The 18,148-nt window shown below is 41.3% G+C and overlaps 1 protein-coding gene across 1 annotated transcript in view; it reads right to left on the reverse strand.

Annotated features, from left to right (window-relative positions):
* The window catches only part of AVEN (apoptosis and caspase activation inhibitor), a 152,917-nt gene that overhangs the window by 68,786 nt on the left and 65,983 nt on the right, over positions 1-18,148 (reverse strand). The window lies entirely within an intron of this gene.

Here is an 18,148-nt window from a genome sequence, read left to right on the forward strand (position 1 = left end):
TCTTAAAAACAGGATGACATTGTTAAAAGTTCTAAAGGCTCTGAAATTCTATGATTCTATAAACTCTTTTCCGCAGATGGGGAAAATGTGGTACACTGAGGTGGAGATAATAATTTGGGCTGAACAGGTAATGAAAATCAGCATCTCAGTTTCCTTTTTAACAATCTTGAAAACCCATTAACGTACTTATTATCTCTTAATATATAAAATGAAAGAGTATAAAATCAAGTAACACTAAGTATTTCAACAAAACAAAACCTCCTTTTATTTTTCCCTCTCATCAATCAGCCTTTCACTTCCTCCCTATGTTCTGAAGTGCAAAAACACTGTTGGGAGCTACTGTTCGGCAGGATATCTTGTCCGAGTTGCTCTCTGTCCTCAGGGTAGACTTCAGCCATACCTATGAAACTGGGGGGCAGGATGCACACATAAAAGCCAGTTGAAATGTCTGTGTGATCTGTCAGATTCTTATCTCTTAAGATGACCATAAGGGATTCAACTTCATTTGGACCGTACATCCTTCCTGTAACCTACAACAAAACTCTGGCTCCCCTTAATTTCTAACCCATCTTTCTACAGTTTGTTCTACAGATGACCAGTCTGCAAGATGCTCTAAGAAAAGAAAAAAAAAAAGCCACAAATGTTTCAGAAATGCTGCATGTTATACCTCATTCCTGAGCAATTCAAAAAGAGCATGCAAGTTTTAAAGGCCCTACAAAGCCCTAAAGTAAAGAAATCTGATTTATATTGTTTAACCCAGGGTTCCTCAATCCAAGTAACTACAAAACTCTTTCCTCACAGAGTATCTATTAACGCCCTATAAAATCAGTGCTCCAAGGAAGCTGCATTAGGAGCTGCCTGATTAAACACCATTTGCTCAAATGTGATGATATTTAATTCACACACTGCTAAGCTGAAACTGATTTGGTTTCCGCTTCTACATTCTATATCAAAGAGTCATTTACTAATTCCTAAATGTGAAATTAATTTCCCACCACCTAATTTTTCAAGGTTAAGCAAACAGGAAGGCTTCCCCCGACACAGGCAGCTGAAAACTGCCAAAGAATATTGGCCAAGTGTATGGAACCATCACCGGCTCTCTGATCCAAAGATTCAAATTACTATTGCCCTGTCAGTCAAAATGTAACTTATATCCATTCTCGTCTGATTGTTCTAGTTTCAGTTTTGGTAACCTCATAGTTTTCATTTAAAAAAACAGAAAAAGCAAAAGGTAATTAAAATACAGCCAAGGTAAGAATAACTTTAATCACCAGAAGGGAGATTTAAAAACTGAACATAGACAAGTCTTAAGAAACACCAATACACCCTACAAAAGGAGAAAATCATTTTGTAAAATAAAACCAAAAAACAAGGAAAAAAGTAAGACTTATGGAAACAACAGTCTTATGTTTTCAGTATGAAAGCTGACTATAAGTCACCCCTAGAATTAAGATTGATTCAGATTCACACAAGATGGGGCCATACTTGCAAAAAGTAGAACACTTGGTTATTCATCTATACACTTCAGTTTTTCAACATTTGCTTTCTTGACAGTAAGTGTTCTCCCTTCAAGCCACATCAAAGAAAAAGAAAATAAAGGAACAGCGTACGACAAATCACAATCATCAAAAACACTTGGTCCAAGGGGATTAGCTAACAAAACGGTATTTATTAAGTAGACTTTTAAATCCACTCTAGGAATTCGGTGACACAAATCATTATGGCATTTGAAGACTTACTATCAGATCTTGAAGAAAAATCACAATAAAAATACAGAAACTGTCTTCATTAAATACAACTCACAGTTACTACATCTGATTATAACTGTTACTAAATATAGAAAAGAGAAAGCAGTGAATATCAGTTCCCAATGTCAAATTCCATGCCTGTGCAATTATGAGATCACACTTTTCCTTACATTGATGCATAGTCTTCTTGCTGTGAATTCACGTTTATGATCCTGCTTTAAGCTCCTGATCAAAATTACCACTTTCAGGAAGTCTCCTGTAACGGACATAATCAGACTTCACTCTCCTACTGAATGCCTGTGGTACTAAGTGTTTAAAGATGGAGTTGCTCTCTGTGACATGCTGCTTCGGGAAGATGTTCTTTATCTTCACGTAGGTGCATGAATTCTTCCCAACTAGATTATTCTGAGGATTTCTTTTGCAATTCAAGGCTTCTCAAATGTTTCCACCAAACTAGTCCTTCGGGTAGAGGACCTACCACAAAAATCAAAATTTATTTGAAGTCTTCTGTTTTACCTTTAAAAGTCATTCAAAATGTAAGATTCAATACCATAGTACATTTGTTTTAACCTAAGAATAAAAATGTGTTCGTCTTGGTGGGGATGGGGAGAAACTGTTAGGAGATTGTAAAATGTTGTGGCCATTATGGAAAAGAGTATAGAGGCTCCTCAAAATATTAAAAATAAAACTACCACATGATCCAGCAATCCCACCTCTGGGTATGTATCCAAAAGAACTGAAAATAAGTCTTGAAGAAATATTTGCACACCTATGTTCACAGCAGCAGTATTCATAATAGCCACGAAAAGGAAGCAACTCAGATGTCTACTGACAGTTGAATGGATAAATGAAATGTGACATATATATACAATGGAACATTATTCAGCCTTAAAGAAGAAAGTGAATCCTGTCACGTGCCACCATGAGGACGAACCTTGAAACATTATGGTAAGTGAAATATGCCAATCACAAAAAGACAAATACTGTATGATTCCACTTACATGAGGTATCTAAAGTAGTCAAATTCATAGAAACAGAAAGTAGAATGGTGGTTACCAGGGGCTAGAGGAAGGGGAAAAAGAGGAGCTGTTATTTAAGGGGTATCGTGTTTCAAATCTGTAATATGAAAACGTCCTGGAGATCTCTTTCACAGCAATATGAATATACTTAACACTACTGAGCTAGACACTTAAAAATGATTAAGACAGTAAATTTTATCTTACGTGTATTTTGCCACCATTTAAAAAAAAAATTAATCACTTTATTTGTCCGAAATCTTCAAGTAAAATTGATCATTGATGTTACCATGTTTACTCCATAGACACAGGCACCTACTGAATGAAGCTGCCTAAGGGTCCCACATGCGCTGAATATGGCTCACAGAACAAAACCTTCTATTTCTCTCACATCCTCTGCTCAATTCAACAGATATCAAAGCAAGCAACTAGACTGTGGTAACTGAAAGAGAATATAAAGATTAATTAAGCCATGATCCGTGCCCCTGAGCAGATCAGAGAACCCAACTGCACCCAGCTCAGTGCTGGGAACCTATTATCTGGGCAATGAATTGACTAGTTCTACAGTTCTGCTCAATTGCCTGCTAAACTGTAGGAGAAAAGTGGGATTCCTCTGGACTGAAGTTTCTCTGGACAAAGCTCTCTGACAGTAAGCACAAAGAACAATACCCGTATGTGGAATGGAAGTCAACATAAATTTTAAAACATTCAATTAACCTAAAGTTCTTCTGTTAGAAGAAAAATTTGAAGCAAATATGCTAGAAATGCCCTTCCACTAAAGCAGATATATACAGAATCCTTAAGGTACTTAACAGCCTAGTGGAGCAGGGACCGTCTCTCCATGGCAACAAGAAGGGGCGGAGGCCGTCCACCGGATAGAAATACGCAACCTCTTGAGACAGAAAATGCAAGGCTGAGGTCACTGTAAAGAAATTTACTGGCACAAACTCCCACATTTTATCCCTCGGACCCACTGAAGTCAGTTCTGGGCAGCATCTAATGACAGCACACGGAGCTGTCCCCTCAGCAGTAATAACCCTTGTTACTTTCCAGTGAGTCTTTTTGTGTCCTGCAATATCAGTTTTGTCATAAATCCTAGTATTTCGTCTCTGGCTACAACCACAAGAGACACTCAGTCCATAAGAACAAGCTTACTGTCCTTAAGAATGGTCTATCGGCAGGTTGCGTTACCACAGAAACAGCTTTACCTCCGAGGGAATCTGATAAAATGGGTGTTACAGGGAAAGCGGCTTTTCTGCAGCCTCAGTGTCTCATCCTAGGGCCATCATCATTTCTGGATTAGGGCAAAAGCCTCCAACCTGCTCCCCTTTCCTCCAGTCTTGTATGCCTCAGACTCATCCTAGTTTATGTTCAGAGTTAATCTTTCTAAATCCAAAACTTATCATGGTACTCCCCTGCTTATAACCTCCAGTAAGGCGGTGGGTATAGCTCAGTGGCAGAGCACGTGCTTAGCATGCACGAGGTCCTAGGTTCAATCCCCAGTACCTCCATTAAAAAAGAAACAAAAACCTTCAGTGGTTCACAATGCCTTTAGAATCTTTGACATGGCATAGGAGGCTCTTACACGGGACATAGTCCCTGCACGACACGTTTTAAAAATATTTATTTTTAAATAACTTCAAACTTACAGAAATGTTGCAAGAATAAAAAGAACTGATTCCCCATCCCAATTCACCACTCACTAACCCTAGGACACAACCTCAGTGAGAACAGGGATCACGTATTTTATTCATCATGTCTAGCACAGAGGTGATGTTCAATTAAACTCACGGAAGAAATTAATCTGTTGAGTGAGTGAAGGAGGAATTAATGAAGGGCACAACTTCTGGTTTAGCAGAGTGGTCAGATACGAATGTTGCTGCTATTCCCTCCTGAACCCTCACCTAAATAACCGTTAAAGACTTTTTTTTTTTTAAGCATAAATCCCAAAGGGCAAAGAGAAGAGATGACAGTGGCCAAAAGCAGAAGGCAATTGACCTGGCAACCCGAGTTACGTGACCTTAGAAGAGCACCCAGAAGAAAGGCTTGGGAACAAAGGCACAGGTGTCTCTGACGTGTGGGTGCAGGGAGGGCTGCCAAGAGAAAGAAAGCTGAAGAATCTTAGAAACAGCCAAGACTCCTCAGAGCTCCTGCCCAACACAACCATGTAACCAACTCTCCCTTCAAGGCCAGCAAGAAGACTTCTCTATAAAAATACATTCAACTAACAGACTGCGAGCAATTACTCCAGGCCAGGCTCGGTCCCAGACGCCCAGAAATCCCCATGGGAACCCAGCTAAGGCTGCTCCCACGGAGCTTCCGCTCTCGTGAGAAACCAGCAAGCGGATCTGGGACAGATCAGATGCGGTAACTGCTCTCAAGCAAGGGGCAGCAGGGCAGGGCGTCTGCTGTGGCTCTTGCTAGACAGCAGAAACCGGAAAGAAAGAAGGGAACCAATCGGATACCCAGGGAAAGAGCATTCCAGGCAGAGGGGTGGCTGCACAGACCTCGACGGCGGTGCATGCTCGGTGGGTGAACAACGTGGAGACAGACATGGTAGGGTGGGTGACGGGGTAGATGGTGGGGCAGGTGAAGGTGAAGGGGGCAGAAGAGGCTTGAGATGCAGGGAGAGGCCAGATCACGGAAGAACCCACTGCAGCAGTGATTCCCCTACTTGGCTGCACATTGGAATCACCCGGAGAGCTTTAAAAAATTAAAGTGAGTCCCCTCCTCCAGAGTTTCTGATCTGAATTTTGATTTGCATGGGTTGTGGCTGGTTCTTCATAGTTTCACAATTTCTGCAAAAGGTTCTAAGGGGCAGATGAGGTTAGAAGCATGGAATCGGAGGAGCTCTGGCCTCAGGGACGCCAGGCATGGGTGTGGGATGAAGCGGAGGGGCTCCACTGACAACAGGGAGATGAAGCAAGAGGTGACAGACTCCCAGCCCCTGCAGCCTCCTTTCCCAGCCAACTCCGAGAAAATAGGGTCAGACAGACTCACATGCGTCATCTGGAGACCTATGATACAGGCAAATCACAACAGTGAACGATCCCAGCATGAGGCAGGGGAAAGTCAAACAGCTGGAGCGCTCCTAGTGCTTTAATTTCTTGAAAACTGCACGCCCCAGCTAGCAAAATAGGAAACGTGAAAAACTGTCATAAGAAGTCTAGGGAAAAAAAATGAAGTAACTAGAAATACCTGTAACACGTAGATGTACTTGGGGACTACGTGATTAAATAAGTAATTTAATCATGAAGTTTAGTCACTTAGACTCCCTTGGACACAATCATTTGGACCAAAAATGATAGCTAGGCTTTGTCTGTGATGGATGAAAAACACTGCAATAAGTTTCTAGTATGTAGAAAACACACAAACAATTCCAACTGTCTTAAAGGTCTTTCCTTTTCAAGAATGACATCAAATGTTTTAAAACTGTATGTGTAAACATACACAAGTATGTGTATAATTAGGTATAAACATAAGAGACCACATGCTCCTTCTAAAAATATCTGATACATTTATGAGAAGATCAAATAATGTTTCTCAACTGCCTGTACCAGCTGTCTCAGTGGCTGCACAAACTGACCCAAGATTCAGGAATCAAGCATCAGTAATCTAATTTATTTTATATATTGTTAAAGTAAATTTTAAATATCTATGTCTGAAGAACATCCATTTTTTAAAGACGTCATTGATGCAAAAGGCACAGTAATAAAGAAATAATGCTTTTAAGTAATACTTTCAGTATCTTTCAATAAATATCTAAAGATGCTAAAAACGTAAGGAAAAAAAAGCCATCACTCTACTCATGGATACCACGGTAAGAACTTGAGAGCCCCAAGAATGCATCTAAAATAAAATGGATTTTGAAGGTTAAGTATGACAATTCAACTCATTTCAACATTAACTGAGGCCCTGCTGTGTGCCAAGTATCCTGCCAGGGGCTGGCACCTCAAAGACGGAAGGCACTGCCTCCGCCCTCAAGGAACTAAGCTGTCATCACAGCTGTATCATACACATGTAACACTAAGATACTTCTATTTACAGTTTCTACAAATGAAACATTTTAAATATTTAACCGAATGATAAAAGTTACAGTGTTTATCATTTTAGCTACCTCTACAGCCTCCAGTTCCCCTCTTAAAGCCTGTAAAAGTTACCAGGTACTCTTTTAGCCAGCTGAGCCAGTGTGACCTCAAAAGCTAAATTCACTTCATGCCAAATGACAAGCATCTCTAGCACCCATAATAGGACCAGGGAAATTTTATTATGTGGCTGCCCCCAACTATGAGGGAAAAGGTACTTACCTACTCAGTTAGGGTCACCCCGGAACAAGCCAAGCCAACCAGCGAGGCAGAAGAACTGGAGGTGCAGGCTACTTCCTAAGTTCTTAGGACCCTGTTACCAACATATCACACACTCCATGAATATAAAATTATTATAAAAAGAAATTATTTAGGAGAGAGCAAGGTAGCACAGGAGGAAAGTATGATGGACTTCAAAGTCAAGTTCTGCCTTAACTGATGAGGCCTCTATTCTCCAGGGAAATCACTCTCAACTCCATCCATAAGGCCGGCCAAGACCAAGGCCAAGCGTTCATTTCCTAAGTACCCACCACACACAAGTCCCTGTTCTCCATTCAAGTAAGCACAGCTCTAGAGCTCGAAAATCTATTCAATTTCGGTAGGAGGGTCTCTAGATCACCCAGGGTTCACGTGGCTGTTGTAACAAGAGGTTGTTTTAGAACCAAATTCGCTCCGACAGGCCTCGCTTTACAAAGAAGAGTGTGCGCAGCCGGCTACAGAGACAACAGCAGCTCACAACGGGGGGGGGGGGGGGGGGGTGTTAATATCTTCAGTTAGAAAAATGCCAGTCTGTTTTCCACATCAGAAATGAAAAAAATTCATTCTAATTTTGAAGGATGCAGATGGAGGAAGCGGGAAGAGAGGAAGCACTGAGAAGGCAGCAAAGTACCTTGCAACCTGCTCCCCGCACTCCCAGGAGCCAGCCCCTGCGCTCACCCTGCTGTCTGTCCTGAGAGACGCCTGCCCGTAATCGGAAGCACCTGTAGTATCTGCTGGCTGGAGGGAAGTGAGAAGTTAAGTCTCATTCACTGCAATTTCACTATTTCTTCTCTTTCTGAGTCAGACATCAGCATGCTCTATGGCAAAAATTACAATGAATCTCTGCAAAAGAGATGAAATTGCATAAATAATGAAACAGTATTAACTCGTTATTTTAAAAATGGCTCCCAAACAGCATAAATAGGAAAATAGAGAGTAAACAGGCGTTAGGTTTTTGTATGACAACTCAGTTTTACCTGATTTTCTGAGATGGTTGAACTGGATGTGGAAATAAAACTGTCCAACTAGGGAAAACAATACAAAAATTTCTCAACCAACCAATAATTATATCTGAGTGCCTAGAATGGCACTATAGGAAGACAGCTACATACACAGAAAAATGCCAAGTTTGACATGACCCTTGTCCACAGGATCTCAAAAAGGAAAACAAAACATGCCAAGGACACAACACAGATTTCCAGGGATCCCAGGGTTAGTACACAAGACTTCTCCATCGACATCTAGTCTCACAAACACAACTGTTCTTAACTGAGATGAGTAATACCTGAGTTATCAGTGTCACCGTTTCTCAATCATTAGATTTTTGTACCCAGACAAGGCCCTGAAAGGACCCCTGATAAATATCAGATGGTTATCTTTCTACAACTTTGCACAGGGTACAAAACATCTTGGACAGTCACAACCTGCCCAAGAATTCAATACAAAATGATATGCCGACCTTTCAGATAACCATAAACAACACTAATTATGTAACATCACAATATTGTCTTTTTTTTTTTTTTTTTTTTTTTAGCAGCACCTACAGCCTTGCCTATCAGAAAATCCTATAGGATCTATGCTGATCCGCGTTCAAACTACTCTATTAAGGTTTATCTTTTTGCTAAAGACTTTGCCTTAGTGACTCAAAGAGGCTATTGAAATACACTTGGGCAAAGGATTACATTTTTTTTTTTAAAGTCTAGCTAGCAACCAAATTGTGAGTAAGAAGGAAAATGTAAATTAAGTTAACTTTTTGGGTTGAGCATATAATTACATTCTTTGTTAGGAATGTTAAGCAGAGAAGAATCTCATTAAATATTTGGTGCCCTGTTTGCCCCTAATACTTATAAAATCTGAAGGCATGATCCACAATGTGCAATTGCTAAAGTCACAGAGTGCCACAGAGAGTAACATCTTGGACCAAAAGGTATCTCAAGTCGTTTCTGACCTAACCTTTTGCCTCCAATACTAAGCTAGTCAAGAAAAATGACAATAACCTCATTTTAAAGAGCATTATGAATTTTAGAGTTCTGAGAATAAAATTAGCAGTGAAGCAGAAGTAATAAAGGGAGGATAAGAAATATGGGGGAGGAAATGGGAATTAAAAATAAATACACTATTCTCTTAAGTTACACATAGTACTTGCTTTTTCGAAATCAAGCAATTGCAGTTCATATCTCTGTCCCCATCAGTAAATTATGTCACCTATTTCTTGACAACCCCTGAGGGACAGAGAGGTGACTGGCCACTATAGGCCTAAACATTCAGTGATGTAACATAACTGTCAGAGAAGCTTAGGTTACCAAGAAGCATCTAAAACGGTCAGAGATGTGTTTCATTTCATCCAGTATCTTCAAAATACAAAGTCTCCTTGAACAATTAAATTTGATATAAATGGAAAAGCAATCTATCCATAAACTATCATTTACTGAGTGTGCTAAATTTGTCTAATTTAAAATTCTCTTAATGCTTCCTTAAATAAAAAATGCTGGGTATAATGCAACCTTTTGTGGTGACCCTAATCAGCTGTTAAAAAGTGACACAGGGCTGTGTGCCTCCACAGGAATGAACATTTTGATGTCTAGTTTCCCCATCTTCTCCCCGACACTAGTTTGCTATCATCACGCCCTGTTATTGCCAGTATGCTTGCCCCTCCTTTCCCTGCCCTACTGGAATTTGCCAACCTCACTTTTCAGCCTCCCTGTCTCTGCTCCCGCTGGTCCCTCAGCCCAGCGTCCTTCTCCAACACTACAAGCAGACGCACCCTTGCCAACGCGGTGTCCAGTCAAACTTTCTGACGTCTGTCAGTCTGATAGCTGAAAATATGTATCTCAGCTCAACTCTAATTTGCATTTCTCTTATCATGAGTGGGCTGAGCATCTTTTTACACGTTTAGGAGTCATTTGCATTTCATTTTCTGTGAACAGTCTGCTCATAGCCTTTGCCCATTTTTAATAAGGTTGTTAAAACTCATTATATAATATATATTGAAAATTAGTTCTCCATAAGATGAGTTACAATCCTCCCCAGCACCACGCACATAATCATCTGTCTTTTTGCTTTGGTTATGGTTTTTACCATGTAGAAATGCCTAATTCTTATATAATTAAAGTCTTTTCTTCCATGGTTTCTGGATTGTGTGTGATATTTAGAATCTCCACACTGACATTAGAAAAGAACATGTCAGTGATTTGTTCTAAAACTTTTATGAGGTTTCTGTTTCACAGTAAAAATTCTGACCCATGTAGACTTTATCCTGTTACATGGTCTGAGGTTTGAATTCCACTTGTTTCCCAGATGGTGACCCACTTGAACCAACACCGCTAAAGGACAAATTCATCTTTCTCCCAGTGACATAAAAGGCTTGAAGTCTTGGGGGTTGGGGTTTTGCTTATGTAATGATTCTTTGGTGCTTAGGATTTCTAGGATAATGACATTCAGGTAAACTAGAATTAAGAGCTGTTTAAAGTATTGCCTTTTATCTTCTTAAAGTACAAGAATTTATTTTACCTGTGAGCTCCCTGGTGCAGGTACGGGGACCCACGTACCTTTACGTGACTAGCACTCAGTAGCTGCTTAATAAATGTCCTGCGAATGAATAGTGAACTACATTTTTTAAGACCAAGTATAGACTTAAATTCTCTCAGGACTGGAGAAGAGGAGCCTCACTGTTGATGAACTATGCGTATGTCCTAAGGGGCGATTTTTACCAAACTTCTTTGACAAAAGTCCTTCAGTCTAGTCAAAATCTAGCAACCTCACTAGGTCAATTAACATTTAATCACAATTCAACCAGTTACATTACAACCACTATGGAAGATGATTTGACAGTTTCTTAGAAAACTGAACATAAATCTACCCTATGATCCCGCATTTCTACTCCAAGGTACTTACCCAGGAGAAATGAAAACATGACCATCAAAAGACTTGTACATAAATGTTCAAAGAAGTTTCATTCATAATAGCCCCCAAATTGGAACTAAAACAAGTATCTGTGAACAGAACTAACAAATTGTGCTATGTTCATGGGATAGCACACGAGTCCGCAATAAAAAGGAATAAACTACACGCAACAACACAGGCGAATCCCAAATCATGACAGTGTGTGAGAAAAACAGACGTAAGAGAGTACGCACTGTGTGACTCCATTCGTACGCCATCCAGGAAAAGGTAAACTGATCATGACGACAGAGCGCAAACCGCGGTGCTCTGGGGAGTGGGGGAGACTGAAGAAAAGGCCCTTCCACAGTTGATGGCTGCACTTTCTATCAGAGGATTTTCAGAGTGCTGGCCCTGAACCAGCAGCACTTGGAGACTGTCAGAAATGTAAATTCTCAAGTTCCCCACCCACGACCTACCAAATCCAAGGCGCTGGGGGTGGGTGCAGCAAACTATGCTTTAGCAAGCCGTCCAGGTGTTTCCGATGCACCCCATGGGTTTAGAACCACTTTTCTATAGCTTGTTTGCTAAGGTGATTACACAGGTGTATACAATTGTCAACGCTCATCTAAATGTCCGCAAAGGATCTGAGCATTTTAGAAGCAAATGATACCTTGATTTTTAGCATTGAGATATAATTCTTTAAATATTATCTTTAACCCAAATCTGTCTCCTCCTCCTGTTTTCCTCGCCTTGATAAATAGCAAAATAACCCACTTGGAAGGCTGAGTGAGAAAAGTGCCTGCTCCACTCTTCCCCCTCCTCTGCTCTATGTAGTCAGTCCCCACAACTGGCACATTCACCTCTGAGATGCCTCTCCTCTTTGATTCTTACTCTCCAATTCTAACATTTCTAATCCCAGCACCCCAGAGTTCAACAGACACCTTCAGTTTTAATCTGGTCCAGCAGAACAGCACACCTGTCTCCTCTGTCCGATTCGGTCTCTAAGGTGCCAGAACTATTTCTCAATGTCAGCTCAGTTTCCTTGCTGCTTCTTTAAAGACCATGGCTCCCATCTACCTAGAGCATAAAGTCTACACCAAAAACTTGTGGCAACCTAGCCACAGCCCAACATACCCAGGCCCATCGGACCTTCTGCTGCACCAATATTGGTACAGTCAAGATTCCCCTAACATGCCAACCGTGTTCTTGCCTCCAAATCCTTCATTCAAGCTGCTTCTCATCTCTCAAATGCCATCTCTCCCACTTCCCTGCCTGGTGTCATCCTAGCCATCAGTTAAAAATCCAGCTGAAACATCACCACGATTGTAGAAGGTCCCTATCACCGTGCGGTGGGCAGAATTCTCCGCTCCCTTCTCTGTGCCTACACTTCCCTACTGCAGAGACCGTGGCTATCTGTGCCTCCCTCTCTTCATGCAAATTTCAGTCTTCAAGTCAGCAGTTTTAGGTAATCTCCTCATATCACTCCACTACGTATGACCTTTCAGTAGGTCCCTATTATGGATGGGACAAATTTTAAATTCCTTAGCAGAAAGTCCAGTACAGGTCTACCTCCAGGCCCCTCCACACCTCTTTAACCCACCTCTCACATACAGTACTTCCCTTGAAGTGACAGCCCTCAAAGCACCAAGCGCTGAGTTTCCAGAGTTTTGCATGTGCTGCTCCCCCTGCCTAGAACACCCTCCTTCCCGATCTCCCCTCTCAGGCCCTCCAGTGAGAGGAGAGTGCTAAGAGTCAAACCACAACAAACCAGTAACAGGTCCTCGGGTCTGAGAATTAGAAATAGGCCACAAAGAAGATCAGAAGCCAAGTCAACTTGAGTCAGAGCAAGAAGGAAGAAGGGGCAGAGCTGGTCTTTCCCAGCAAATGCTGAGAAACGGGTAAAGCCTGGAGCCCGCCCTGGAGAAGCTCATTTGGTGGAGATTGGACAGACACAGGAACAAATTTCTACAGTGCAGTGTGTGAGAAAGAATGCTGTTATATGAGAAAGGACACACATCAAATATACAGAGAGACACATTTAAATAAATTAAAGGCATGTCGCTGTGAGATTTAACCAACGATCCAGGAGCTCGCTAAGCACAGATACTACTGAACTCAACGCCCTCACTAATTCTTGTTGAATTATTTGTCCTCAGGCAAGTCATCTAACCCTTCAGAGTCTCCCCGTTATAAAATCAGGGAACTTGATCAGAGATGGAGGTTTCCTTTAGCAATAAAATATTCGCAGACAAAAGCAGAAGCCCAGACACAATACATGGACTCTGTCAACGTGCAGGGAGAGGAGAATGACTTTTGGGTGTTCAACTAGATGGGGAAATGAAATCGGTGGATAGGATTTTACGTGTCACGTCCATGAATGTGACGTTGAATTTTAAAATCCTGAAAATTGCAGCTTATAATGGAACTGCTGACACAACCTCAGCCGAACTAGCAAATGCACTACCATCACCAGGTTGTTATGGCAACCGGAGTACTTGGGTTAAAAAGAGGAAGAGAGTCTGTGCACGCGCATGGCTCAGATTTTCTTGCCACTCCCATTAGAAATATTTTAAATGTCTTACATGTAATCTCAAACTACGTTCTTCACTTAGCACACAAGGACTCTCTTGTTAATGTTTTGGGATAAACAAGAAAAAATAAAAGGGGCTTCAGAAAATTGATTCTTCAGGAGAGGTTCACAGAGCACCTAGCCAAGGTCTACCCCCGACATACCTCCTCCAGAAAGCCTCCCAGACCTCTCCAGGAGGAACCATTTCCTCCTGTGTGCAAGCCCCATTTTATCACCCATCCTGTAGCCGCTTCAGTAAGCATCACACTAAGGACAACATTGTTCATTTATATGCTTGCCTCCCTTACTCCGTGTCAGCTGCCTGGGAACACTTCCCTCTTAGTCACCCTTACACAACCAGCCTACAATGATCCAGATATTTTAGGTGCTAAACTGTTCGGCTGAGGACTAAAGTAGCAGTCCTATCAAATTTTAAGTATGAAATCTCTCTACAGAACAATATAACTATTTTCACCATATCAAACGTATCTCTTGTAAAAACATGTTTTGTTTCTCTTATTATTCACAAGAATTTCTCTTCCGAGAGAAATTGAGAAGTAAAGGGTATGCTTCATGGAAAGAACCATAGGCTGGGATTCCGATTCCTGGGGCTCTCCTGGTCTAACATCTCTCCTGTTAACCAGTTGTGAGATCCGCATCCCTGGGTAAACGCCAGCCTCTCAGATGCTCAGCATTCTCAGCTAGAAAATGAGGTGTCTGGACCATCCGAGGAGATCCCTTCCTGCCTATGAGCCAGTGTGACCAAAACATCAAAAAATAGTCAAGAAATCTGAATTATGTCAAAACCCATTCATTAAAGATTTTAAAGAAATTTCTCTCAACCAGGTTGGGGGAGAGGGCGGGGATGGAAATGTGCATGAGTATATTTATTCCCAGGGTGGCTTTTTCAAACCACATCCCATACAGAGAGAATGATTTACCAACTCCTTTCCTACCTCCCTGGAATACCCTCAAGGAATGAAGGTATGATGAGTGTGTGTTGCATGTAAATAGTGGAGACAAGAAGAAACAAGGTGAGGTTAAAAACCATCATCAAAGAGGGGAGGGCATAGCTCAAGTGGTAGAGCGCATGCTTAGCATGCACGAGGTCCTATGTTCAATCCCCAGTACCTCCTCTAAAAAAATAAATAAACCTAGTTACCGCCCCCCAAAGTAAAAAAAAATATATATATTACAAAAAATAAATAAAAAGCCATCATTAAAAACACAAAAAAAGACCTATTTACAAAGGTAACATATGAGTCTATGGATTCCCACATATAAAGACTGTGTTCTTTCACATGCCCCAAGTATTTAAGTAGGTATGACCTACCAGATCCACAGCCCAGCTGGAGTCTCTCCCTTTACAGCTGCTCCTCATCACACTTCCCCAGTTTCAGCAAAGGCGTCTCCACCCACAGTTACTCAAGCCAGACTATTGAGAGTCAGCCTCAAAACTGTGTTCTCAGTTCATCAGCAAGTTCTGTCTTTCATACGTCCAAAATACTCCTTTCGTCCGTCCACTTCTTTCCTTTTCTGCTGTTATTACCTTTGTCAAAGGAACTGTTACGGCCTGAATGTTTGTGTGCCCCCAAATCCCTATGCTGAACTCTTAACCCCCAAGGTGATGACACTAGAAGGTGGGGCTTTGGGGGTGTAATTAGGTTCAGACAAAGTTGCCAGAGTATCACTTCCTGTGATGGCATTAGTGCCCGTGTAAGAAGAGACAACAGGGCTTCCCCTCCTGACCCTGTGAGGATACAGCCAGAAGGGAGCCGTGTGCAAGGCAGGAGGAGGGCCCCCACCAGAACCTGACGTGGACTTCCCAGCCTCCGGGACAGTGACAAACAAATGCCTGTTGATTCAGCCATCAGTCCATAGTATTTTGTTACAGCAGTCCCAGCTGACTAAGACGGGAACCGTCATATTTTGCCTAGATCGTCACAACAATCTCCTTACTGGTCTACCAATCTCAATTTCTTACCATGCCGTATAGCACTCATAGAGATCTTTTAAAAACATAGCAAATCATGGAATGCCGCTGCTGAAACCTCCCTATAACCCCCCCCATCTTAGTGCAGATCACCACACAGTTGTTATCACTACCGTTTTCACTTATTCATGCCCACGTTGAAATGTAAATGCCACTTCTCACTCACAGAGCTCGACTCTAGAATTTATCCCTAACAGCTTTATATGTTACTACCTAATCTTGGGGCTTTCCTCTTATCCTCTGTCTTTCAAACAATTTATAAAAATGTTAAATGAAAACTGTCTCAACTCCTAGAGGACCCCCCCAGAGCTCCTCCATCCAAGAACTGATGTCTATTCCTTACAGTTCTCTTGCTGGCTCAGACAGCTGGGCTATCCACTTAACAGGTCCCGGAAGTAATTTGTAGATTTAGCTATTTACTATAGTTTTTAAAAATAGATTTTAAGGTATAAATTTTGTCAAAATATTTTTAATCTAAAATAATCCCCCCCCTTATGTATGCATGACTGGGACACTGTGCTGTACACTAGAAACTGACACATTGTAACTGACTGTACTTCAATAAAAATAAATAAAATATGACTCCCCGTGTTTCTGTTCGTCCATATAGTTATTTCTGAAACCAAGCTACCTTTTCTTCAATTATGGCTCACCTAAGTATTCAAGGATTCTACACGTTTAAAAACAGATCCACCATCCAGAAAATCACACACCTATCATTTGCAGAGTCCCCTCTGGAACTTTTGTTACGAATAAAAGACTGACAAGTTGCCAGGCTTTCTATACCATCACTGTTTATATAAAAATATTTTGTTTAGTGCTTTACTAATTTCACCCTTAATTTCTTTTAAAACTCACAATTGCCATTTGCTTCAAAACATTTATCCACACAAAAACTCCTGTGAAATAGTCTAATCATTAAGCTGATAATGACTGAATCAACATTTTGGCCCTCCTTCTATGGAACGGATAGCACTAAAGATAGCAACTCCAGTTAAACAGCCTCGCAAAAAGCACTACCACTTACTGTATAAAAAGGGTGGTTAGACTAAATGACTAAATTACAAAGTCCTCCCAGTGCTGAAATTAAGTCCCATAATCGTAATGCTATTATTTATCATCACTGAGCACTCGCCGTCTATGCATTAGGCACTGTGCTGGGTGCTCTTCGTGGGTCACTCAGAGTAAGTGCACAAGCACCTTACTAGGAGACACTTCTCTATTTAACCACGCCTAACATGTCCAGGAACGCACACTGGACACAGACCCTCTCGTAAAAATTCCTCTAGTGTAAAGCAAAATGGAAATGGAAGGTCCCAGCTCGCGGGGCTTATCTTGTTCCCTGGGATCGGGAGAGGCCGACTCTCACATGAAGTGATTCCCTAAAGACGAGATGCCTAGAGCCACTGAGAAGGGCATGGAAAACAAAAACCAGGGCCTATCCAAATCGTCCTACTTCCTCCAGAGAATGACAGCTCCTCCCAGACTGCTGCAGATGCGGGATCAGGGCTCATCAAGAGAGCAGGAGCGATCTCACAGAACACGAAGAGCTACAGGACAGTTCAAGAGTATTATATTAGTAGAGCTCTAGGAAATCTGAAGGGCCCAGTAATTGGGATCTAAAAGTTTATGACGTGGCCATGCCTAACATTCAGTTTTGTGACAATGTGCTCACTTTAGTGTTCCCATTAGACTGCAGGGTTCTCACGGGCAGAGGCCTTACTTTTTTTTTTTTTTTTTATTTAAGTATAGTTGATTTATAATGTTGTGTTAGTTTCTGGTGTACAGCAAAGTGATTCAGTTATATAGAGAGAGATACTCTTTTTTTCAGATTCTTTTCCAGTATAGGCTATTACAAGGTATTAAATACAGGTCTCTGTGCTAGACAGTAGGACCCTGCTGTTCATTCTGTACATAGTAGTTTGTAAGTGCTAATCCCAAACTCCTAATTTATCCTTCCTCCATCCTTCCTCTTTGGTAATCGTAAGTTTGTTTTCTGTGTCTGTTAGTCTCTTTCTGTTTTGTAAATAAGTTCATTTGTATCATTTCTTTTGGATTCCACATATAAGTGATACCATATTTGTCTTTTTCTGTCTGACTTACTTCACTTAGTATGATGATCTCTAGGTCCATCCATGCTGCCGTAAATGGCATTATTTCATTCTTCATGGCTGAGTAATATTCCATTGTGTGTGTGTGTGTGTGTGTGTGTGTGTGTGTGTGTGTGTGTGTGTGTGTGTGTGTGTGTGTGTATCTCATATCTTCTTTATCCATTAATCTGTCAATGGGCATTTAGGTTGTTTCCATGTCTTGGCTATTGTAAATTGTGCTGCTATGAACATGGGGTATGTGTATTTTTTCATTGGGGTATGTGTAGTTTTCTCCAGATATGTGCCCTGGAGTAGAATTCTGGATCATAGGGTGAGTCTACTTTTTGCTTTTTAAGGAAACTCCATACTATTCTCCATAGTTGCTGCACCAACTACATTCCTACCAACAGTGTAGGACGGTTCCTTTTTCTCCACACCCTCTCCAGCATTTATTATATGTAGACTCTCTAACCATGGCCATTCTGACCAGTGTGAGGTGGTATCTTA

Source organism: Camelus dromedarius, chromosome 5, assembly GCF_036321535.1.
Source record: "Camelus dromedarius isolate mCamDro1 chromosome 5, mCamDro1.pat, whole genome shotgun sequence".
NCBI classification, from domain to species: domain Eukaryota; kingdom Metazoa; phylum Chordata; class Mammalia; order Artiodactyla; family Camelidae; genus Camelus; species Camelus dromedarius.